The 14,229-nt window shown below is 36.8% G+C and overlaps 1 pseudogene; it reads left to right on the top strand.

Annotated features, from left to right (window-relative positions):
- Nucleotides 1-14,229, top strand: part of LOC105740889 — a 145,375-nt pseudogene that overhangs the window by 115,121 nt on the left and 16,025 nt on the right.

Raw genomic sequence — 14,229 nt, 5'->3', positions numbered from 1 at the left:
TTCAGTTCCTTTTCATTTTATTATGTGTATTATACCTTTGAAGTTTTAATTATACTTTCAGGTTCTTACAGTAGGGAGACAATATTTACACAAGTATGTCTGATTTCTTTTATTTTTTGTCTTGTGTAACATACATTGACTTTTATTTATCCTGATATGTTTTCAATAATTGGACAAGTATGTTGATCAATGAAGATGTTAAATAATGCGTACAAATTTTGGAAAAGTTAGACAATGTAGAATAACATGAAAAGGAGAAAAGCTATTTATCATAAGTTGACAATTCAGAGGGCAAGCCTGTTACCATTATAGCATATATTCTTTTCTTATTTTAAAGAGAAAAAAGATAAATGGGGCATATATTGTGCAAATCTTTTGTCTTATGTTTTGGTTGCCTATCCTGAGAAAAACATGTTACATCTTTTTACTGTTTCATAGTGAGAACTGATTCAATGGCTTTGTGGATCGATATGTACTACAGCAGTCTGAGGTGGCAATTTATCTTCACTCTGACATCTACTGAATAATGCTGTTGCCCTTTTGTTCTAAAAACAAGTTATTTAAAAAATTTTATATCAATTTTAATGAGAAAGAATAACAATGAGATAGTTTCAATATAGATAACAGGACAGTTACAATAATTAATAAACTGCATGTTATTGTCTTCATAGTAGTTATTCAAAGAATAAGATGCAGACATGATATCTTGGCTAAATACTATTGCTACAAATTTTATTCTCATTGAAATAAGAGAAAGTAGCTGTATATATATCCATATATCGATAGATAGATAGATAGATAGATAGATAGATATAGTTTTATTTCTTTTTTGATCTGTCACTTTCTCTTTTTATTTTTTATATTAATTTTTGAGAAAGAAGTAGCAATGAGAAAGTTTCAAAACAGGTTAACAGGATAGATACGATAATTAACACATTGCATATTGTTGTCTTTTTAGTAGTTATTCATAGTACAAGATGCAGATGATATATTGTTTAAAACCTATTAGTTCAAAACTTTCTTCACATTGAACTAAGAGAAAGTAGCTATATATCTATGCTATTTTGTATATACAGATATATTCTTTTTAAATACAAAATGGTCCTTCATGTAAATCCCCCACTTTGTTTACTTTTGTCAGAGATGGATATTCCATTGCTATTCATATATTGTAGGTAAATGAATTCAGCAAAGTAATCCAGTATAGTCCAGTAGTCTATAATAGTGGGTTATCTGCATGACTGCCAATATCAGAAGTTGTTAACTAGAGCCTTTTACAACTCAGCATATTAATATGGCTTTACTTTTTATACCTCATTTTTGTACTTTCCTGCTGGATGATTAAGACCTAGATAAAGGAAGGCCTATATAACAAAAAATGTAACTTTTGTATCTGAACAAGTTCAGTCAAATCCCCTCAAGATTAACCCTGGAAACACTGTTTAGAATTTGTATATCTATGTCAGTGTCAGCCATGTGGATGAGTGATGGCCATTGTTTGACCAATTTTTTCTCTGTGAAAGCCTGAAGGAATGTTTTCTCTCCATATGAGTCCTTATGCACACTCTACATCATCAATCACTTTTCTCTGTGGCCCCATAATCTCCTTGATTAGACAATTTGAGACACCACTGAGTCACAGGATGTTACAGCACAGGCTCTCTTATGTCCTGAGTCTTCACTGACCTTGAAAGACTAGGGACAAAATTTTGGCTATCCTTCTAGCTCTCCTTTTTTCTAATTTTTTGGTCTGCAAAATTAAGTTATTAATCCTCCAGAAGGAAAGCTTAATGATATTATTACCCTAGAATGTAGGCTGTTGATCTTAACATCAGTATCTGTCTGAATATCAACTCCTTAGACATAACATGAAACAAGTATTTGCCATCAATTGTCAATACACTAAACTTTAAATCTGTACAGAATGTGAAAAAAACCAAAAAATATTGAAAGAATAAAATTGAACAATTACAGCTTTTTCCACAGAAATTTAGAAATATAACCATAAAGAATATTGTAGCAGGACGGTTCTATGACATTTTTTTCCTGTCTCTTGTTTTCATTACCTTTTCTTTTTTTAAAACAAACATTTACTTGAGAGAGTATAGCAGTAAGTCATATGACATTAAAACCTGTTTGCATTTAGAAGATCAGAATGACAGAGATTCCAGCATGGCCGTACTATTAGACATTGTTATCTTCAGTGGAGTTGCTTAGTTCACAGGTAGCTTATATAGTTAATCAGGGTGAGAATCCTGCCAATGAACTGCTAGTTTCATAAACCTCATGGAAATTCTCAGAGTCTTTGTTTTAACTGTCTTGTGTATGTAAATGTATGCTTTTGTCCCTGCCATGTTTCCTAGCTTTTCTCCTTTCTCTCTCTTTGTTGTTTAATCCTTAAATTCTCACTTTCCAATTAGTTGTTTTATACCTTTCAATTTTTATTTATTCTTTTGAGTTCTTACACTAGGGAGAGTATATGATATTTACACATGTGTGTCTTCTTTATTTCACTTATGAGTATATCTTCAAATGGTTTCCACTTATATATGAAGGTATCAAGTTTATCATTCTTTATAGCTGAGTTTTGCTCTATTTTATGAAAATATCACATCATTTTCATCGATTTTTCAGGTGGCTGGCATTTTGGTTGCATCCAAGTTTTGACTTCACAGATTGTGCTGCTATAAACATAGGTGCACATATATCACTATGGTATAATGTTTTCAGTTCCTCTGTGAAAATTTCCAGTAGGGGGATTGCTGGATTGAATAGGGTTTCCAGTCTTACTTTTTTAAGTAGTCTCCACATTGGTTTCCATAGTGGTTGTACCAGTCTACATTCCAACCAGCAGTGGAGAAAGGTTCCTTTTTCCCTAAAGCCTCTCCATCATCCCTTTGTTTTTATATTAATTTTTGCTGTACCTAATGTTTCTATTCTTTATGTGTAATTGGTGCATGTATATAACACATCTCAATTTCCTCTCCCTGAGTCCTTAGTCATCCCTTCCTCCCTCTATTTCTTAATTCCCCTCTTCTTTGAGAATTATCTATTACTTTTCTGTCATCTCTCTTTTATTTTGTTATCTATTTTACCCTGGATTTTGCATATGAGGGAAACTATGTGATATTTAAGCCTGTGTGTGTGGTTTGCTTCACTTAACAGTATAGTCTCAAAGCCAGGCAGGAATGCATTTCACGGAAATTTTTATTTCACTTTAGGTGAGAATGATTCATATATACAAATAGCTTTTTGCTGGGATGGTTTTCTTTAAAAAAATTTAAAGTCATTTATTTATTTGATACAGTGTCTCATGGTGGTTGCAACCTGGGTGGTTGTTTGCAACCTGGGTGGTTGTGCTTGCCCAGCAGGTGCTTAGACTGCCAAGCTATCTCTGCAGCCCCAAGGGGTGGTTTTCTTTCTTCACTGAAGAATTTCAAGAATATTGCAAGTATGTTAAATTGTCAGCATATTTTTCTCCCCAATATGTGTAAATCATCCAAAAAATAAGCATATTGTATTTTCTATAATTTACATTCCCAGGCTTAATAAATTTCCCAGCACATGGCAAAATCTGAAATGATTCTTATATTTATATGTTCTATCTTTCATATTTTTTGGTACTGGGGATCAAACTCAAAGTCTTGAGATCCTGAGTGCTTATGTTGCTGAGTGCTTATGCTGCTGTTATGTCCCTAGCCCTGCATTCTTAAATTGGAAACAAGACAAAATATATGTGTACCCTTAATACTGCCTTCAAATACATCTCTTATACATAAATATCAGACCGACTTATGAAGAAACCCTATGTACACCATAGAGTTGTGACTGTGCAAGCTATTTGAATTTCATGGTCCATCACCATATTTCCTGGATGCTGGTCATGGAACTATAGCATAGGATATATGCTCAGTCAGATTTTACTTGGTTTGATCCTATTGATTTCTATTCCTCTATCTTTCCTTTTGAAATGGGAATGTTTATCCAGTAATCCTGTATCTTGGGAGCATGAAACTTGAGCTTAATTGTATAGAGTTCACCTTAGAGTTTGCCTTGAGTCCCAGAGAAGACTGGATGTGTACATCTGAATAATGCTGGGATTGTTGGTGAGGGAATTAATGCATTTTCAGTTGCATGCAGAATATCTATATCTTTTTAGATGGAACAGTAACTTTGGTACTGTCTCTATTTCGAGGCTAATACAGTTTAAGGAGATATGCTTGGGTGTCAAGTGATAAATGGTGGCCTTATACAGATAATTTTGATTGGAATGAGAAACCTTAAGAGATTATTAGTAAAATGACCTTTTGAGTATATCTCGTTCGTGGAACATGAACCGATGGACTATATCAGGACCCTGACCACTTCCTCCTTGGTTCTACTTCTAATGCTCTGATTTCTGACTTCCTTAAAGGAGTAGCCTTCTCCTGCCCTGCCCTCTTGCCTTGAGGTTTCTACTTTGGAGCTACCTGACAGTTGACTGAAACCTGTGATATTACAAACTAAAGTAAATCTTTACTTATTGAAGTTCTACATGGCAGGTGTTTTGACTGGGAAACAAAAAGGTGAATAAAATAAGTTTAAGAGTCCAGAATTTCATTTATCACACTCATGTCCTAGAGAAATAAGTGTAGATCTAGTTAGGATGTCTGAAGTCACCACTTTAAGATATTAGATTAGTAGTTGTTCTGTTCATTTCAGTTTATTGGTTTACTCTGGAAAGAAAACCTTTCTGGGAATGTTCAGAAAGGAAATTTCTGGTGAACTTCTTTGTTAGGGTTGGTCCAAGCTTAATTCTAAGCAGTAGCACGACATGTGCAACCCTGTGAGTTCAAAACTCACAACAAACTTCTTCAGTATAAATGCTGTTATATAAGATTTCTGTAACCAGCTGGTATCCTAGGGCTCTGAAAGCATACTAGAAATTCCTTCTTAGTCATCTTCAGTAACTGACACATGATTTCTCAAAATACTCATTAGTAACAAAATATTCCTTTAAGACAAGACAAAAAAATTTAAAAGGGAAGATAAATATGTTTTAAACACTTCTGATCCACGTTCAAAATTGTCTTTTTGTCTTCTTTAAGAGAAAGTATGATCTGAAAGTTCCTGATTATTTAATCACCTAAAATTAGTTTCTTCTTCAGTATTACTCCATTTCATATATCTCTTTGGTATGCAAGTTTTAATTGTGAAGATATGCAGAAGAAAACAAAGAAATATAACCTTTTAAGTCATAGCATGACATATTCTTATGAATGTAAAGGTATGCCATTATTTATCCCTCAATAGGATACAGCCATTCTTAACAGACTCTACAAATGTCTTCTCAATTTGCTTCAAGTTTACATTTATTCTTACACCAAACTTTGAATCTTGTCGTAACTTATTCTTGGGAGGAAAACAAAGAAAAACTTTGACATCATTGCCTCTGATGTGTTAGAACCTTTTTCCAAATCAGGACACTTATTTGCTGATTTTTTCCCTAGGATTTGTGCGCCTGGCTGGAGGAGAAGGACCCTGCTCAGGGAGAGTGGAAGTGAATCCTGGAGAAGACTGGATACCAGTGTCTGATCGGAACTTCACATTTGCCACTGCCCAAGTCATCTGTGCAGAACTGCAGTGTGGCAAAGCTGTTTCTGTTGTGAGAGATGTGCCTTTTAGAGAGGTCATTCCACAGGTGTGGGTGTAAAGTTCCATTGTGAGGGTCAGGAGCCTGAGCTCTGGTTCTGCCCTAGGGCACCCTGTTCTGTAGGAAGCTGCCAACAGTGCGGAGCTGTTGAAATTGTTTGTTCAGGTGAGATTAAGAGATAGGCTTTAGCATCTCTGGAAAGCCTGTGACTAGGAAAAATGAGAGATGTTGCTGAAAACCTGTTTTCTCCTCCTAGAGTTCACTGAAGTCCGGCTCATGAAAAACAGGACCTCCCAGTGTGAGGGCCAGATGGAGGTGAACACCTCTGTGGGCTGGAGAGCACTCTGTTCTTCCCACTGGAGTATTGCCAATGCAGATGTTGTATGCCACCAGCTGGGTTGTGGAGTTGCCATCTCCATCCCAAAAAGAGGAGTGTACTTTGTGGAAGGAGGTGATGAGATTGGAAGAGACATATTCCACTGTTCCGGGGCTGAGTCCTTCTTGTGGAGTTGCCCTGTGACTTCACTGGGTGTTCCTCCCTGTGCTCATGGGAACACAGCCTCCATGGTCTGCTCAGGTAGGACAGCTGTCAAGGTGACTGGGGCTCGGAATTCTCCTGGAGTAACAGGCCTCACAGGAGACAGCAGGGAGAACTGACTTCAAAGTGGAATTTTCTATAGTGAATGTTTCTGCTCACTGATCATTCCAATTTCAGGTCAGATAAAGGGGCGTTAATGGAAGTATTTTTAAAGGCATTGTTAGACGTTGTTATTTATTTTCTTTTTTTGAGATCAGTTCTCACTTTGTACTTAAGGCTGGCCTCAAACTCATAGGGATTCTCCTGCCTCAGCCTCTTGAGTGTTGGGATTATAGATGTCAACCAGCACACTTGGCAATATATTTCTTAAGAAAAATTTATAAGAGTAGGTGTAAAACTCTGTTAAGTATGTCAGTGCAGATCAGCAAACAATGTTAGTAACTTACACAATTCAAGTGAACATCCCACCAGACACATGCAATGCTCTTCTTTTCTGCACAGGAAAATTTTACAATCTGCTAACCAGAAATATTTTTTTCATATGTATGTTGATGCCACATGATCCATTAGATTTTCCTTTTGTTTCTCATTTCGTTGAATCAATTCATATATGGAATTCACTTGTGTTACGGAACTGATCTAATGTTTCCAGCAGAATTTTATTCTCATTTGATATTCAACAGAGTTGGAACATGCGCATGAACCAATCCTGTTAACAGATTGCAGAGATTTGAGTTGTTTAGGGTCTTAACTACTTAAAAATAGATGTTAACTATTTCAATCAATAGTGGTATAAGTTTCCTGGGCTGTTTACTCATATATTTGCATTTTTAATCTCCAACCTTTCATTTTCATTCTTCTAATATCATATTCTTGATAAAGTAAAATTCTTTTTCCTTTTCTTTTCCTTGCTTTGTTTTTTTGGTTTTCTGAGCGATGCATTTAATTGTGTAGTCCATACTAGCTGTGATCTCACTTAGTAGCTTAAGTTGGGGTTTAATTTGCAGTTATTCTGCTTTATCCTCCTGAGGGCTAGGATTTCCAATGTGCACTACCATAAGCAAATCAAATTCTTAATTTCAATTTGAACACAATTTTTGAACTGTTACCTAAACACCAAGTGTTCTTTCATTGCATTCAAGAAAATTGCCCAAAATAATAATCACATTCTCAAAAACTGTCTTACACACAAAATTATATATTAATTTTCTTGTTTTCAGTCTTTCTGGGGATTTTATTGCACATTATATTTTTGTTTGCTGAAAAGTCATATAATATTTTTTGGAAACAATTGACTCAGAATCCTTTCCTGTAAATATTATTCTCCAACAGCAAAGCCTTCTGTGTAATAAACTGAGATCCACTGTATCTGAGTTTGTTCCTATAGTCCCTTCTGTATCACTTTGTCATTTGTTGATCCTTGAACCAATTTCATGCCTCTTCAGTTGTCATAACTGCATAGTATATATGAGAAACCAGTAAAATTGAAGTGGCTACTCTAATTGTGCTGCTTTTCTTGTGGAATATGTTGGTCTTTACTGGTTTTATGTATTATTGCATAAAATTTAGCATCATCTTGTCATAGTTAACACCAAAAAATGAAGTACTACTTTGAGATTAGATGTACCTTGGATATAAATTTGGAGATAATTTACTGGTTAGATTTTTAATTACTATCAGGGCTTTTAGACAATTTTTGCTAAATATTTATTTATTTTTGAGAAAAGGTCTCACTATATAGTTCAGGCTGGTTTTGAACTTACACTGTAGCCTACTTTGGCCTCAAACTTACTGCAGTCCTATTGTCTCATTCTCCTGAGTACTAGGATTACAACATATGCCTTCATGACTGTCACCTTTAAGTTTTTGGTACAGTAAAGTTCTAGGAATAAAAATTTTATTTGACATTTTTCAAATTTATTTTTATGGAATTTTTTGAATAATTGAGATCTATAAAATGTTTTAACAATTTTATAACCATTTCATAATCACATTTGCCCACATTTCCCAATGTCAATATGTTATACTTTCTACCTTATTTCTTCCAATAATAAAACATTTCTGAATGAATGATAAGAAAGAGATGGCTGATGTGACCATTCAAACTTAAAAGAGAAAGGTCTGGCATAGGCAGAAGCAGAAATTTCCATGCAGAAAATGAGGTCTGAAGACAGGAAATCATTGTGCCTATATCCCAGATGCCATCCCAGATGCAAGCACTAGACTGCCATTGGTGTAACTCAGTTTTTAAATCTCTCTCATCCTTTTTACAGGAAAGGAGACCCAACTGCAGCCCCAGGGCAATGACTCCCTCTCTGACCCAGCAGGCTCTGCAGCCTCCAATATCCTAACTATCAACTTCAAAAGTGAGGAGATCCCCAGGACAGAGCCTGCTCCTTCCCATGGCAGCACCACTGATCTGACTCTGTCTCTCCTCAGACAACAGACCACTGCGCCTTGTGGATGAGGGTGGTCGCTGTGCTGGGAGAGTGGAGATCCTGCACCAGGGATCCTAGGGCACCATCTGCGATGACAGCTGGGACCTGAGTGATGCCAATGTAGTGTGAAGACAGCTGGGCTGTGGAGTGGCTCTCAATGCCACGGTGTCTGCTCACTTTGGGCAGGGTTCAGGTGACATCTGGCTGTATGAGCTGAACTGCACAGGAGAGGAGTCCCACGTTTGGAAGTACCCTTCACACAGCTGGAGACAGCATGACTGCTGGCACAAGGAGGATGCAGGGGTCATCTGCTCAGGTCTGCTCACACTGTCCAATCTTGAATGGAAAGTGAGTGTCTCCAGGATGCTGTCTGATCCCTATGGTTATGTTGAAACTATTGCCTAAATAGTTGAAAAGGACGAGGCTCCTGATGAGTGCCTGTTTTTCTATGAGAGAAGAAGATGAGGTGCTGTCACTTCCTCCTCCATCAGCTGAAGTTCTTCTCCTTCCTTCTCAGATCTAGTTCTCAACACTCTCATTTTCTATACAGTCCAGCTGAACTGAAGGGATCTACTTCAGTTGCCTCTGGGTGCAAATCCTGGAGGCCCACCCTCTTTGTTTCCTATTGTTGCTATAATATATTAACACCCATCAGTGGCTTCAAACAATAGAACTGATTACCTTACAGTTTTGTAGATGTCCAATTTTACCAGACTAGATTGATAGCAAGGTGTCTGTAGGACTACGTTCTTCTCTGGCTCTAAGAAGGATAGTGTCCTCCCTTTCCCAGATTCTAAAAGTTGCTTCCATTCCTTAGTTCTTGGTTACTTTCTTCTTCAAACGAAATACAAATGGAGAGCTCTATGTCTATGGTCACATCTCTTTCTGACCAGTCTGGCAAGATTGTCTGATTTCGTAGCACAGTTCTAATGAGATGATTAGTTCAAATGAGATGATCAGTCAGAGCCCATCTGGCTTATTCTGGAAAATCCAACATAACTATATTGTGAACAAAATTATCTTTATTAATATTATTACTATTACTAATGTATTTAGCACAAGGTCTAAATGGTCTCACTACACAGATCGGACTTGTAGTTATTCTACTGTTTTTAGCCTCCCAAGCACTCAGATCACAGGCATATGCCACCACTTTCACTTTCAGGGCCAGTACGGCATGGGATACCAGGGATAATATTTGGGACTTTGCACTTGCCTGGTGGTTCTTTAGATTGCTGAGCTATCTCAAAGGTGAAAAGAATCCCCCCCTTTTTTTGGTATTTAGTACAGATTCTAGAGGGTCTCACTATGTAGATTGGACTCGAAGTGATCCTCCTGTTTTCAGCCTTGCAAGTTCTAGGATTATAGGCTCATTGTGTCCAGCGGCAGGGCCAGCCCTGCACCTTGGTGAAAGAACCCTAGCCACTGTTCTCTACCTAAGCAAGTGCTTTAGTCTGCTGAGCTATCTGGCCGACCCTAATAGATCTTTATTTTAATCCTGTTTTCAAAGCCTTTTTGTTGTGTGAGGCAATGCTGACAGGCTACAAGAATCAGAAAGCAGACATATTTGGGGCTCCGCAGTTTGGCCTGATCCCCAGTGACCATCCATATTCTTTTTTATATGGTCTATGTGGTGTTAATTAATTAAATAAGATTTAACTTTCCTTTCTTAAGATCACCTGGGTCAGGGATTCTACTCATTGTCTATTACATTATTCTGGCAGAAAAAGAAACAGTTTCAAGTTTGCAAAACAAGTAACAAGGATAGAAGTTTTAGTTTTCCACATATTGAGAGCTTTTTAAGCAGGGTAGCAATGAGCATTCACAACTTAGCTTTGAATAAAAGCAGAGCACTCAGTATATTTTTTTAATTTTTAAATTATAGCTTTATTGTTATTGTACAATCACAAAGAAGTTTAGAGACTAAGTTTTGTGTTAATAACTACAATAAATTACTGAGTTCTGTACTGTATATCTGCATGTACATCTGAAAATGAGAATCTTTTAAAAATAATTGTATTGAGAAAGAAGTAGTAATAAGTTTCAAAACAGATTAGTTATACAGCTACAATAATTAATACAATGCATATTGTTGTCTTCATAGTAGTTATTTATACTACAAGATGCAGACATGATATCTTGTCTAAACACTATTAGTTTGAAACTTTCTTCTCATTGAATTAAGAGAAAGTAGCTGTATATCTATGTTAACTATTTTGTATATACAGATATATATATATATATATATATATATTTCATTAAAAAAATGGTCCTTCATTTATTTCCCCTATTTTTGTTTGCTTTTGTTAGAGATATGTGTTCCATTGCCATTCATATATTGTAGGTGCACAAAACAGAGTACTCCGATGTAGTCCAGTAGTCTATAATAGTAGGGGGTTATCCACATGACTGGCAATGTCAGAAGTTGTTGACTTGAGCTGTTTACAGCTCAGCATATTAATATAGCTTTAATTTTTATACCTTGTTTTTATATTTTTCTGCTGGATGGTTAAGACCTAGATAAATCAGTACCGATATGACAAAAGATGTAACTTTTGTATCTGACAAGGTCAGTCAAATCCCCTCAGAATTTACCCTTTAACCCTGTACAGCAGATTGTAGTTTCTTTGTCAGCATCAGACCGGTGGATTAGTTATGGCCATAACTTTAACAATTTGCTCTCTATGAAAGCCTAAGAGAATGCTTTCTCTCCAGGTGACTCTCCTTAGACACACTTACATCGTTAATCACTTTCCTCTGTGGCCCTATAATCTCCTTGATCAGAAAATTTGGGACACTATTGAGCTACAGGATGTTACAGTACAGGTTCCTTTATGTCCTGAGTTCTCGCTGACTCAGGTGATAGGGCCATAGTGTTGACTCTCCTTGTAGTACTTGTTTTTCTCTATTTTTTTGGTCTGCAAACAAGTTTTTATCCCTCCAGAAGAGAAGCTTAATGATATTATTACTCAAAGCACAGGCTGTTGAGCTTAACAAGAGCACTCAGTATTGATTCCTTACTGTATCCTTTCTCTTTTCTGTTTCAGAGTTCCTGGCCCTCAGGTTAGTGAACAAGGACCAGGAGTGTGCTGGGTGGCAGGAGGTTTTCTACAATGGGACCTGGGGCAGTGTCTGCCGCAGTCCCATGGAAGACATGACCTTGTCAGTGATCTGCAGACAGCTTGACTGTGGGGACAGTGGGACCCTCAACTCTTCTGTATCTGTCATGAAGGTGCTAGACCCCATTTGGTAGATGGAATCCATTGTCAGAAAACAGATGTTTCTCTCTGGCAGTGTTCTGATCCTTGGAACTCCAGATCTTGCCTTCCAAAGGACGAAGCTTATATCACATGTGCAGTTGACCTACTACTTCCTTGTATCCATCTCTGTCCTTGTATCAGTCATGAAGGTGGATGGTCCAACTTCAGTTATATAAATCTCTTCAGATCTGCTACGATTCTGTTGAGTTTTTCACATGTGATATTTCATCCTCACAAGAAACTGTTGTCGAGCTTTATGATGATCATTTAATTCAAATGTGTAAGCTGAGGCTGCAAAAAAAATTAAATACAAGTTCAAAACCTTATAGTATAGTATGGTCAGATTGGGAAATCTAAGTCTAGTTGATCCCTTATTATATTTTATTTTTTTTAATTTTTATTTATTTATTTATTTATTTTTTTTGTGTGTGTGTGTGTGTGTGTGTGTGGCCAGCTCAGCCCACCAGGGGGCGGGGCTGGCTGGCATGTGGTGCTGGGGGATTGAACCGCGGTCCCTGATGCTTTGCCAAGCTTGTTCCAAGTAGGTGCTTTAGACCACTGAGCCATCTCGCCAGCCCCTATATTTTATTTTTAAAGAATACAAAATAGTGAAAAAAAGGACTAGAAGTGATAAAAATTTTTCTAAACAAAGTAATAAAAACTCAACCAGGCTGGCCAAATAGCTCAGCAGATTAAAGCACCTGGAAGCTGGTGCAGAAGTTGGGGTTTTGATTCCTGGGCCTGCCGTGCCAGTCCCACCCCCAGGGCAGACTGAGACAGCCATAGGTACTGGGTTGTTGGTGCATGCTTATAATCCCAGTTCTTGGGAGGCTGCAAACAGATAGATCACTGTAATTCTGATGAAGTAGTGATACCCTCTACACCCTGTAGACTCTTCAAAACACCTTGTCGAACTCCCCTCAGAAAAGGAACTCAACCATGGTCACCCATGTTTGCTGTATGGTATGATGTTATCTTTAAATTAGTTGTATAGTTTATCAGGTATGAATGTGCAAAATTGGTTAAAAAAAGAAATGAAAACTGGGATAAGGAAAATGATGAAAGACAAGAGAAAAAGATGTTTATTTTTATGATAGGATAATTTGGATAACTTTATGCTGATTTCTTTTGGTTTTTTGAAAGGAGCAGTTAATGCTTAAAATTTTGTTCTTCTTTACTTTAGTCCATCTCTATGCAAATGAACAAAGGAAGTTATGTTTAGGTTAAACTATGAAGGATGATTAGGCTTCATTCAAGGAAAACTGTAGACCTTGCTTGGCCAGTGTAAATACTGATAGGCAAATAATGTCTCTCAGATACTCAACAACTCCTTCAAGGCCAGAGAAGAGGGAGAATGTAGGAATGACCTAAGATTAACTAAAATGGAATAACAGAGAGTGGCATTTTAAAAATACCCTCAATAACAGTACCAATCCTGCTGCAGACACCTTCATTTGTTTTTGGTGTTTTATGCTTCATCAGAAGGAACTTTGGGAAAGTTGGAGAACTGGTTTCTCCACATTTTCATATTGAGTTTCTCTTGTAAGAGTCCCAAACTGTTGGGGTGTGGCTTCATCATCCAAGTCTTTCTCATTTTAATACTGTATCTCTCTCTCTTCACCTCACACAACATATTCTATGGTACCTTGCCTGAATTTCAAGCCTGTGATCTTTCAATTTATCACTGAAATATTCCTACCATTCCATGTTCTGATCAATCTGTCCTCTGAAAACGCTAGACCTCCTACAATTAAGTACAACAGAGACAAATTCCTGGATCTCGATACATTGAATTTCTTATTCCTTAAGTACCTTTCTTCTATTGTCTCAGTTTGTGACTACATCATTGACCAACATTGGTGGAGCACCTTTGAGATCTTATTCTTTTTTCTCTATTTCTTATTCTCCTGGTGACATAATTCCTTCATCTCTGCCTTATCTTTGTTCAGACCAATTTTTGTCTAGATCACATTTTTTCATGTTTGTACATATTTCTCTAAGTTGAATTAGAGAAGATCAACCAACACTACAAGCCTTTTTCTAGTGGAGAAGTATTCAAACCTCCCATGCCTTACCTTTGCTGGTGAAATATGAATAATTGAAATCATCTACCTAGCACTCACTTGCCTGTACTAGGCTTGAAAAAAGGACTAGTGAATAACCTCCAGTTAATGTGTAATTACCTTTGAATGATGTGTACTTATACAGTTTATAGTACTTTTTAATTCATGGGTGCATTCTCTGATGTCCATTCCATACCATAGGCCATTTCTAATGTGCTTCTCTGATGTGTATCTTACCAAAGCATGCTATTTTTCATTAAATTCTCTGCTTGTGCACATTGTTTCTTTAAGCCAAACT

Source organism: Octodon degus, unplaced genomic scaffold (assembly GCF_000260255.1).
Source record: "Octodon degus isolate 3935 unplaced genomic scaffold, OctDeg1.0 scaffold00292, whole genome shotgun sequence".
Lineage (NCBI taxonomy): Eukaryota > Metazoa > Chordata > Mammalia > Rodentia > Octodontidae > Octodon > Octodon degus.
Note: the sequence above shows the minus strand (reverse complement) of the source record. Positions and strands in the feature narration are given on the sequence as shown.